Below are 10,628 nucleotides of genomic sequence, written 5' to 3' on the forward strand. Positions count from 1 at the left end.
TGTGGCATTCTCCCCTTCCTTTTCAGGTTCTGACTCCCCATTTTGGGCCATCCCAGTACATGGATGCCCTCCTGACCTTGCTTTGGCTGGTTTTCCATGACAGGTCACCTTATCAAATGAATGACCCCCTCATCTTCACCTTGTGCCTGCCTTCCTGTGGGGGAACCCTCCTAGCACTGTGTGAGCTCGAACTCTGTATGCCAGGCTGGCCCACCCAGTGCATGCCCTCCTCCTGCATGGGCTTAGACCCTCATGCAAGGCAGTTTTCATGTGTAGACTCTCCTCACCCTCTGAAACAGACTGCCAAACCAGACCAGGCTTCAATGGGGATGTTCTCTTAGCTTTGCTTTGGCTATAATTTCAAACACAGGCTACTTTGCCCACCTTCTATGATCTGATAACTATGGCTGGCTCTCCCTCTCCAGGCCTGCCTTCCTTTGCTTTGGCTGTGATTTTCAAACTAAGCCTTCTATGTGAAATGGTGCTTTTCTCAGTTTCTCAAGCTATGAAGCTTCGTGCCCTCCTCACACTGCCTGGACTCTGGCCTGAGAGCCCCCTACTCCATACCAGGTACACACCATGTACTTCCCTACTCTTAGGACTAAACTCTTCCAGGAGATGAAGGAAAAGGAAGAGAGGGTAGAAGAGGGAGAACAGAAGAAAAATAAGAGGAAGATACCAACACCATACTTAATGGTAAACAAAAAACAACAAAAATCCCAAACAGCAATGACAAAACCCTAATATTGGAACAAGGCAAGGGTGTCCACTCTTACCACTTCCTTTCCACATTGTACTGGAAGCCCCAGCCAGTACTGTAAGGCAGGAAAAAGAAATTAAAAACATCTACATATAGGACAGGAAGAAATAAACTGTATTCACAGATGATGTAATTATCTCTTGGATATAATCCTAAAGAATCTACAAAACTATTAAAATAATAAGTACATTGAGTTGTAGGATGTAATGATATAGAAAAGTTAATCATATTTATATGTACTAGCAATATGCAATTGGCAATTAAATATTTAAAAATCACTTATAATAGCATAAAAATATGAAATCGTGATAAATTTAATGAATCAAATACAGAACCTCCACTAAAATACACAAAGTACTTACAAAAAGAAGTTAGAGATGATCTAAATATAGAGTTTTCATAAACTGATAGTTTTCCATGTTGTTAAGATGTCAATTTTCCCTAGATTCATCTACAGATTTTATGTAATTCCAATTAAAATCCCATCAGGCTAGAAATTGAAAAGATCATTCTAAAATATTTATGAAATGCAAAGCCGTCACATAGTTAAAACAATTTTGGCAAAGAACAAAATTGGATGGATTATGCTACATTATTTCAATATTAACTTTATAGCTATATTAGTCAAAACAGTATGGATTAGTATACAGATATATAGATAAATTAATGGAAAAGGGTAAACAAAATAGAGTGAATAAACACAGCCACACATATAAGATCAATTGATTCTCAACAAACATATAAAGGTAACCAGATTGAAGGAAAGAATATTTCCAACAAATCATGGCTCATGAGATGGTTTGAGTCTATGTCCCTGCCTAAATCTCATGTTAAATTATAATCCCCGGTGTTGGAGGTGGGGCCTGGTGGGAGGTGATTGGATCATGGGGGCGGTTTCTCCTGGTTTAACACCATCCCCCTTGGTGTTGTGACAATAGCGAGTTATTGTGAGATATGATTGTTTAAAAGTGTGTAGCACCTCCCCTCCTCTCTCTCTTCCTCCTGCTCTGGCCATGTGACATGCCTGCTTCCCCTTTGACTTCCGCTGTGATTATAAGTTTCCTGAGGCCTCCCCAGATGCTTTCCACACAGCCTGCAGAACTGTGAACCAATTAACCATTTTTTCTTTATAAATTACCCAGTTTCAGGTATTTATAGCAGTGTGAGAACTGACTAGTACACGTCATTTGGAAGAACCTTGATCCTTACATCATCCACAAAACTTAACAAGTAACAGGTCTAAATATTGCTAATCTTTAAATGATAACATCCAGAAAATCTTAACTTTTAATTAGGCAATGATTTCTCAAGTAGAATATCAAAAGTCTGAACCTTAGAAGAAAAAAATGAATAAGTTGCATTTCATCTAAATTAAATTCTTTTCTTTGAAAGATACTATTAAAGAAATGAGACAGCAAGGCTACAGACTGGGAGAAAACATTTACATTACATATATCTAACAAAGGATTTATATCCAGAATATATAAAGAACTCTAGCTGGGCGTGGTGGCTCACGCCTGTAATCCCAGCACTTTGGGAGGCCAAGGCGGGCAGATCACAAGGTCAGGAGTTCAAGACCAGCCTGGCTAACATAGTGAAGCTCTGTCTCTACTAAAAATACAAAAAATTAGCCAGGCATGGTAATCCTAGCTGCTTAGGAGGCTGAGGCAAGAGAATCACTTGAACCTGGGAGGTGGAAGTTGCAGGGAGCTGAGATTGAGTCACTGCTCCCCACCCAGGATGACAGTGGGAGACTACATCTCAATAAAAAAAAAGCCTCTCACATCTCAATGAAAAAGAGAATGCAATTAAAATGGGCAAAAATCTTGTATCTTCAAAAAGAAAATGTGAGTGGCCAATATGTAAATGAAATATGCTTACTTATATATATCAACAGGCAAATGCAAACTAAAACCACAATGGGTTGCCATTATACACCCACCGAGGTGTGGAGCAGCTGCATTTCTCTTGCGTTGCGGGTGAGATGCAAAATCCTCCAAGCACTTTGGGGACCATTTTGGCAGTTCCTTATAAAACTAAACATACACTCACCACATGATTTAGCCATTTTACTCCTAGGTATTTGTCCAAGAGAAATGAAACCTCATGTCCACATAAAGACCTCTATATGAATTGTTATTCATAATCACTAAAATTAGAAAGGCTCATCAACAGGTGAATGGAATACTACTTGGCAATACAAAGGAATAAACTATGGATCTGCAACAACATGAATAGATCTCAGAAACATTACACCCAGTGAAAGACGCCAGACGTGAAACAACGTATAGTGCATCATTCTACTTACATAGAATGCTTAAAACAGGCAAGAAAAAAAGTAACAAGTATAATGACAGAATGTATGCTGTTCAGAGCTTGTCTGGAACCTTCAGTGGCAGATGGGTCAAAGGGTCACAAGAGAACTTTGGGAATGATGAAAATGTATACTAGTTTATACATTTGTTGAGACTTAGCTAACTATACATGCAACATTTTAGTTCATGTGTTACGATTTTTTTTTTTGAAGAGCATTAAAATTTGGTGCCAAAAAACTTTGATACTGTTTAAAAAAACAAGTTTTCTATAAGAAAGAAAAGTGACTGAACAAAACAGTTTGGGTAAAAGGCATTTGGGTCAATCAGAACGCACAGACGTGGATGACGTAATGTGATCACCTGATGCCTCCCAGCTATCTGCTTTCTACCTTGAGTGTCTCCAAATACTCTTCTAGACCATTTAAAACCATCTTTCTATGAACAAAACGGCATTCACCTCCTTTTCCTACTACCATGAAAAATTACCCTCTGTGGGACTCCTGGAGCCTTTTTTTCTTCCAGTCTAAAACGAATGCAAGAACTGAATTAATAATTTTCTGCTGATTTGGCTAATACATAATTACTATCTAAGCAAGAGAGCACAAGGATGTGGGTGCTGGTGTTCAGTGCTTATCCTCCCCTCCCAGATGGCTGCCTATGTTGGAGGGAGCTGAGAAAGGAGGAAGGGTGGCGGGCTGCATGGCCACCCTTTGTTGTGGGTGTAGGTGCAAGCTGAGCAGTGGCTGTCATGTGCAGTAGTGTGTGGGTGTGTAAGAACCTTATAGCCCATGCATCCTGATCACACCTCTGCAGTCTTTCTCTTTGATTTTGCCTTTTGAAAGAGATTGCATTTTAGGTGACACTTCTAATGACTTGCGGATTAATTCACAACTCAGCCTAGGTTCCCCAGAAAACATATCCTGAGGCAAAATTTAGTTGGTGATATGTTACTAGGGTGTTTGATTCCAATGAAAACAGGAGCAAAGGAAAAGGGAATTTAGGCATGGAAAGAGAGGGGGCAGATAGGAGGGAGGGTTCATTATCAGGCAGACCACCCACTGCTGAGTACGAAGTACAAAAGATGGATCCATCTCACAAGATCATCTTTGAGAGGCCAACAGCAACTGCATCTCAGGACATTTCTTAGGAGGCAATAAAGGGAGACTCTTTGATCCATGAATATGTGTTCGTTAGCCAAAGGTCTGCCCCATAGATTTTTAACTTGCCAGAAATTTCAGATTGCATATATGTGAGTACTGAGCAAATCCCGTGGCATCTTAGACCTTGTGATATGAGGATATGAGCATATCCCGTGTGGGCTTGTTCCCATGTAAAGCTGATCAGACTTCTTGCAGAAGTGGGTGCTGAGGCAGCAGCTGGGGTGTTAAAGCCAAAAGCTCCAGAGACAGGGGGAAGCCAAGAAGGTCTGATGTGATGCACGGTTGGATAATGTTGTAATGTGGTTCTGCAAGTCTTAGAACATATAAACTGGTAGTAAGGGGGCTAATTCTTGCTATGTTGTTGGTTTTATTCAAACAACTTCTCTTCATTGTTTACTTTTTATAGCCACGATCTCCAGCAGGGCATTTCTCTAAAAGAACTGCATGGAAATTGGAGAAATAAACTTAACTATGAATGTGTGTCTGATACAACAGATACAATTTTCCATATAATTCCATTGTGCATTAACAGGACATTGAATGCAAAGCAGTGGTGAATAGACTTTTCCAGAAAATAATTAGGGAGCTATATTTATCTCTGAATCTTCCAGGTACTGCGGTCACATTTTCTGTTCCAAAAATAAAATAGCTGATTTTTAGAAAAGGCAGTGATATTTAAAATTAATGCACAGAAACATGCCAACGTGAGATTTAGGATCTAGATTTAGATATTTACTAATATAAAGTCTCAACGATGTTAAAGAAAAGCTTAAGTTTCATAGAAAAAAAAAAGAGTCAATAAAGTAGTTACCTATTATTAACCATTAAGTCCTGGAATAATTTGAAGAGGTCTACAGAACACAAAAACGAGTTTGATGTGTAGGTTTTGTTAGTTGGCTACAAGTAGGATTGTGTAACCATCTTTTTCAATATTAGAAATCCGAGGTACAGAGAAACTTTATTGGGGATCCTTCACTAAAATATAAAACCTGTGGCTGTGGGTGAGTGGCCCTTTAGGTGTGCGGTGGTGGTCCAGAGGGCGGGGTGCACCCGCTGTGCACTGGTACACCAGGGTCCTTGCGCCAGTGGCCTTCTAATGACAGCCGAAGGAGGCCTGTCACAGGGAAGCAAGGATCCTTGGCTTATATTAAGGATCACGGATAGCTCTGGGCGGCACCAAAAGAGGCAGACATTTTACCATCCCTGGAATGACAATCCAGTCTCCAAGTCTGGCTGGGATCTAGTTTGCTGATAACAAAACACATATTCAGGCCTCTCTTAACCATCCATTACATACATGTGTACATGTGAGCAGAAAGCGCTCAGTGCGCCTAAGAAATGTTCAGGAGTGAGGGTAAGAGGTGCAGTTTAAGGAGCAGCTTTTAAAAAAATGGTCCAATTTTATAAATGAAGAATCGGGCCGCCACGCCAGGGGCTGGAAGACGGGTCAGGCGGGAAAGCCTGAGGGTGGGGGTAGGGGCGGGGATCCCCGCGTCGCCGCTTGGATGCTCGGAGACGGTGGGGGAGAGCGGATCCCAGCAGGTTAGGCCGAAGGAACAGCGCCATGTGCTCCGGGCTCCTGGCGCTCCTGCTGCCCATCTGGCTCTCCTGGACCCTGGGGACCCGAGGCTCTGAGCCCCGCAGGTGAGGCGGGGGCTTCCCGGCGTCTGCAGGCACCGTCGGGAGGCGGCAGCACGCAGTCCGGCGGGCAGAGGCGCGGCCCGGGGGCTCCGGGGCTGCGCCGCAGCGGGCGGTGGTCGTCGTGCGGGGCCCACTTCGGGGGCCGGGGTAGGCGGGCAGCGTTTCTGCCGCCGCTTATGCCCGCGTCGAGGCTGCGGACAGTCCCCGCACTCGCCCGGCCGCCGAGAGCCCAGAGCAGCCGGCTCCGTGGCCGACCCCCAGCCCCGCCCGACTCCGCGCAGCCGCGGCTCCGCTCGCAGCGTCCGGCCCGGGCCGCCCCCGCACTCCGCGGTCCCGGAGCTCCGAGTCCCGTGCGGCGGCCGCCGAGGCGGGAGGGAGCGCCCAGGGCCCCGGCCTCGGGCCGCGGCGAGCGAGGGGGAGGGCAGGGTGCGCGGCGCGCCGGCTCCGCCTCCGACTCTCCGGTCTCCTCCCCCGCCCCGCGCCCGCGCGCGCTCCGCTCTCCTCCCCGCTCCTCCCTCCCCTCCCAGCGCCCGCTCCTCCCCCTCCTCTCCTCCCCCTCCGCCCTCCTCCGCTCCGGGCCAGCGCGGCGGCGGCGGCGGCAGCAGCAGGAGCAGCCCCGGCTGCGGGTCGCGACGGCGGCGGGGCGCCCCCTCCCCCGTGCCGGGGCGCGGCGGAGGGATGTGGGGCCTTGCGGGAGGGAGGCTTTTCGGCATCTTCTCGGCCCCGGTGCTGGTGGCTGTGGTGTGCTGCGCCCAGAGGTAGGGTCGGCGGGTGGGCCGGCGGGCGGGCAGGGCGCGGGGTGCGCGGGGCGCGGGCGGCTGAGCCCCCCCTGACCCGCTCTGTGTGCCCCCCGCCCCTCCCCTCCCCCAGTGTGAACGATCCCGGGAACATGTCCTTTGTGAAGGAGACGGTGGACAAGCTGTTGAAAGGCTACGACATTCGCCTGAGACCCGACTTCGGGGGTAAGTGGGCTGCGCGCGGCCGCTGCGGGAAGCGCGACCCACGGCGGCGGCGGCCTGGGCGGAGGGAGGCGGGGGCCGCAGCCGCGGAGCCGCGGCGGGTGGGGGTGGGGGCCCTTTGCCCGCGCCCCTCCTGGGGTAGCCCCCAGTCCTCAGAGCCGCCCGCGCCCCGCGTCGGAGCTGGGCTGATCGCCGTGTCCTGCGCTTCCCGCAGGTCCCCCGGTCTGCGTGGGGATGAACATTGACATCGCCAGCATCGACATGGTTTCCGAAGTCAACATGGTGAGTGCCCGCCCTCCCAGGGCGGTCCCCGCGCCCCCGGCCCGCTGTCTGGGATCACAGGCGTCCACAGGGCTGGGCCGGAGGCCTCTTCGGCCGGGGCCGAGTTTCCCCCGCCCGCAGAGGGAGCCGCGCTCCCCGGCGCCGGCCCCTCGCTTGCCCGGCTCCCTGCACCCGCCCGGGGCGCTCGGGGGCCTGGCTGGCTTCGGAGCCGCGAGGGCGCAGCCTTCCTGCGGAGGGGTCCGGCCGGCCTGGCGCTCCCGTCTGCCGCTGCAGCTCCGCCAGCGCTCTGCTGCCTGGTCCCGGGGCTTCCCGAGCGCCGTCTCGCCTCCCTAGCAACAGGCGCTGTGGAACCGGGAGAGGCGAGATGTGGGGGTGGCTCCCGTGTTCTAGGTAAGATAGTTAAGGTTTCCTTTGTTGTCGTTTGGAAAGAGGTGCTGGCTGCAGGAAAGGGGAACGAAGACGGGGGTCTGTGCGTTCCAGGGGTGGTCGCTGCGGTTCCTCCCAGGCCGCCTCCTGGACCGGCTGACCCGGGCCCGGCCCCGCCAGTCTCTGTCCGAGGTGCTGACCGGCTGCCGCTGCTTGGGAGAGCAGGAGGCCGCGCCTGGGCTCGGAGGAGCCGCTCTGCCGGGAGGGTGGGAGGCCGGTGAGCCGGGGTCCCTTCGGTCTTCTGTGGATGCAGACTGGATTCAGTATTCTGACTGTGGGAAGCGGAGGTCAGTGCCCCGAGGTGCGAAGCGGGCTTTTGCCAGGAGCGCGTTAGGACGCCGGGGAATCGGGAGAAGGATGGCTCTTTCATTTGTTAATTAAGCTGAAACGCCCTGGGATTTGAAAACTAGTTTAGTTTTCTGCTGAGGGACGCTCTAGAAGGAGCATTTATAAACAATATATATATATGTTTTGGAAGGAATCGTTTGCAACTTTTCTTTCGGACATACAACATTGAGACTACAGTGAGACGTGGTTTTAGATCCACTCCGTAGGCTTCTTAACTCTGGTGTGCGTCGGAATCACGTGGGCAAACTTGCTTTAAATGCATGCTTGCTAGTTCCTCACTCCAAGGGACTCTGATCAAGGTAGGCTGGAGTCTTGGGGTCTCTGCATTTAAAACTGCTTCTTCAAATATTTTGAAGCGGGTATTTTGTGGACAATATTTTGAGAAATTTTTCAGTAAGTCACATACACAAAGTAAAACTATTTTTAAAAATAGATGTTAGTGAGGTACTTTTAAAATACCTACCACTAAGGATCTTGTAGGAAGAAACTTAACCACGCCAAGGTGTTGTCATTAATTTTTCACTCTTAATCTAAAGCTTTTAAATTTACCATATGTATTTAAAAATGTACCTTTTTTCAAAGTGTATCACTTAGGACATTTGTAAGTCAAATATTATATGAGTAATTAGCAAGAAACACAGAAGGAATGTGAGTCATAAATTACCTTACAATAAAAATTAACATGTGTATTTTACTTTTTATGTAATACTATAAAAGTGATTTTACTCAATGTGTTTGTTTTGTGCTTTTAAGGAAACAAGTTAATACATTTAAGATCCACACTCTGTGATCTGTGATTTTCTCAACTGGGGACTTCACATTCTCTAGAGAAGACAATTTAGTACAGAAGTTAATTGATTATTTAGTGGATTATTATGTCAAAAACCATTGTATCGGAGGATGGCAGGTGGAAGAGAAAATGTATTGATTTTGCCCTTCAAGAACTCTACACGTTAGTAAAATAATTTGGGGAGTGAGGAGAGTGTGCTGTTGCACACCATCACATATTTGTTTGAGTTATTTTTTAAACTTAGTTTTCCAGTTGTTCTGGCATCATGCTGTTAGTTGATAGCTTTAAAAACTTCATCAATGTTTGTCTAATTCGTAGTCTGTGACTTGAAGTGTCTCAATTTTCTCCAAACCCAGTAACAGAAAGACAAATGGAAGATACAGGCCATTGTACTGAACAATCTTTAAGTGTATATTCCATAGCCAATAGGTATATATAGCATGCCAAAATATACTTGTATGCATTTTTTTTTTTTTTTTTTGCATTCTTAGGACAGTAATTTTTCTGGCTCTGTAAACACACACTTATTATAAACAAATATTGAGGATGAGTACAATTGGAGACTGAAGGCTGTTGGGTAGATGTGAATGTCAGCCATTGAAAATATCTTCCTCCCACAAGCAGATTGGTCACATCATGCTCTAGAAAAATCTGATTTTCCTTAAAATATTTGTGCATGATAATTATGGTATTTCACCTGTTCCTAAAGAAACCTCAAATAGAGCAATGGTTAAATATCATTTAGGGACTCACGTTTTAGAGGGAAAGAACAGAAAATATATGAGCATAGGATTAGAGCTGCCACTCAGTTATGTTGTTTGAAAACAGTAAAATCTATTAATGAGCTTTATTAATCACCTTACTGGTCACACAAAACTAAGTGTGGTAAGTTATGAAACTAAGTAAGAAATGGTCTCACTTTAAGTGTGTTGTCACTCTTAGAGCAGATACGACAAACGGTTGTTCACAGGTAGAATGTGGCAAGGCCCATTAGAGGAACAAGTGACAGGCACACAGAAGAGAGAGGGAGGGAGGAGGAGGGACGAGAGAAGCTGGCTGGGAGAAGGGAGGTATTTGATGTGGAAACTTTCATGAAATAAATTATATTTAAATTATGTGAGGGATATGAATAGAATTCTGACTAGTTTACTTGAAGGAGGATATTCTGGGTTAGGAAAGAAAATGACAGAGTTCTGAATGGATAGATGAACAGGATCAGAGATTTAGAAGGGGAGATTGGAGAGACGAAGTTGGAAAAGCAAGACAAACCCCTGTGCACCTAGACCGTTCTGCCAGAGGCCAAGGACTTCACATGATAATTTCAGGAAATAAGGAGCCTATAAATGATAAAGGTTTTAAAGCAGGTAACTGACATGATTTGAGTTGTGGCATAAGATGATTATTTTGGCCAAAATGTTAATTTAGTAGAGGATTAGGGATAGTGAGGTAGAATCAATGAGGGATAAATGATCTTGGAAGATTCTTTCTTGAAAATTTCCCCTCAGGTTTTGATAGATATATTTTTGAAAATGTGTATTTAGTGAAATAAATACAAATTCACCAAAGTTCAAAACAAAGACTTTGAAAAACACGTATATCTGAAAATGGGGAGAGATGTGTATGCATTTGTTCATGAGTTTTTTAGGGTCATTGCGGAGAACAATAACAGATACCACTTAAGAATGATGCTGTTGTTGCTTTTTGCTTTAAACAATTGTAGATTCCAGTCCTTATCTACTGGTAACGTGTGTCGATGATGCCTCCAAAAAATGTCTCCGACCTCAAATAAACACATGCATAGATTAGTTATGCATGTAAATGCATATCTCATCATTCATTTTGGTGTTTTGTGGAAACAATCTAGGAAAGGATTTGAGTGTTTTAATATTTAGCATTGGTTTTGCCATAACTTGCTTCATGGATAGTGGAGTTCTACATTTCCATTTT

The sequence above is a fragment of the Macaca thibetana genome, chromosome 7 (assembly GCF_024542745.1).
Source record: "Macaca thibetana thibetana isolate TM-01 chromosome 7, ASM2454274v1, whole genome shotgun sequence".
NCBI classification, from domain to species: domain Eukaryota; kingdom Metazoa; phylum Chordata; class Mammalia; order Primates; family Cercopithecidae; genus Macaca; species Macaca thibetana.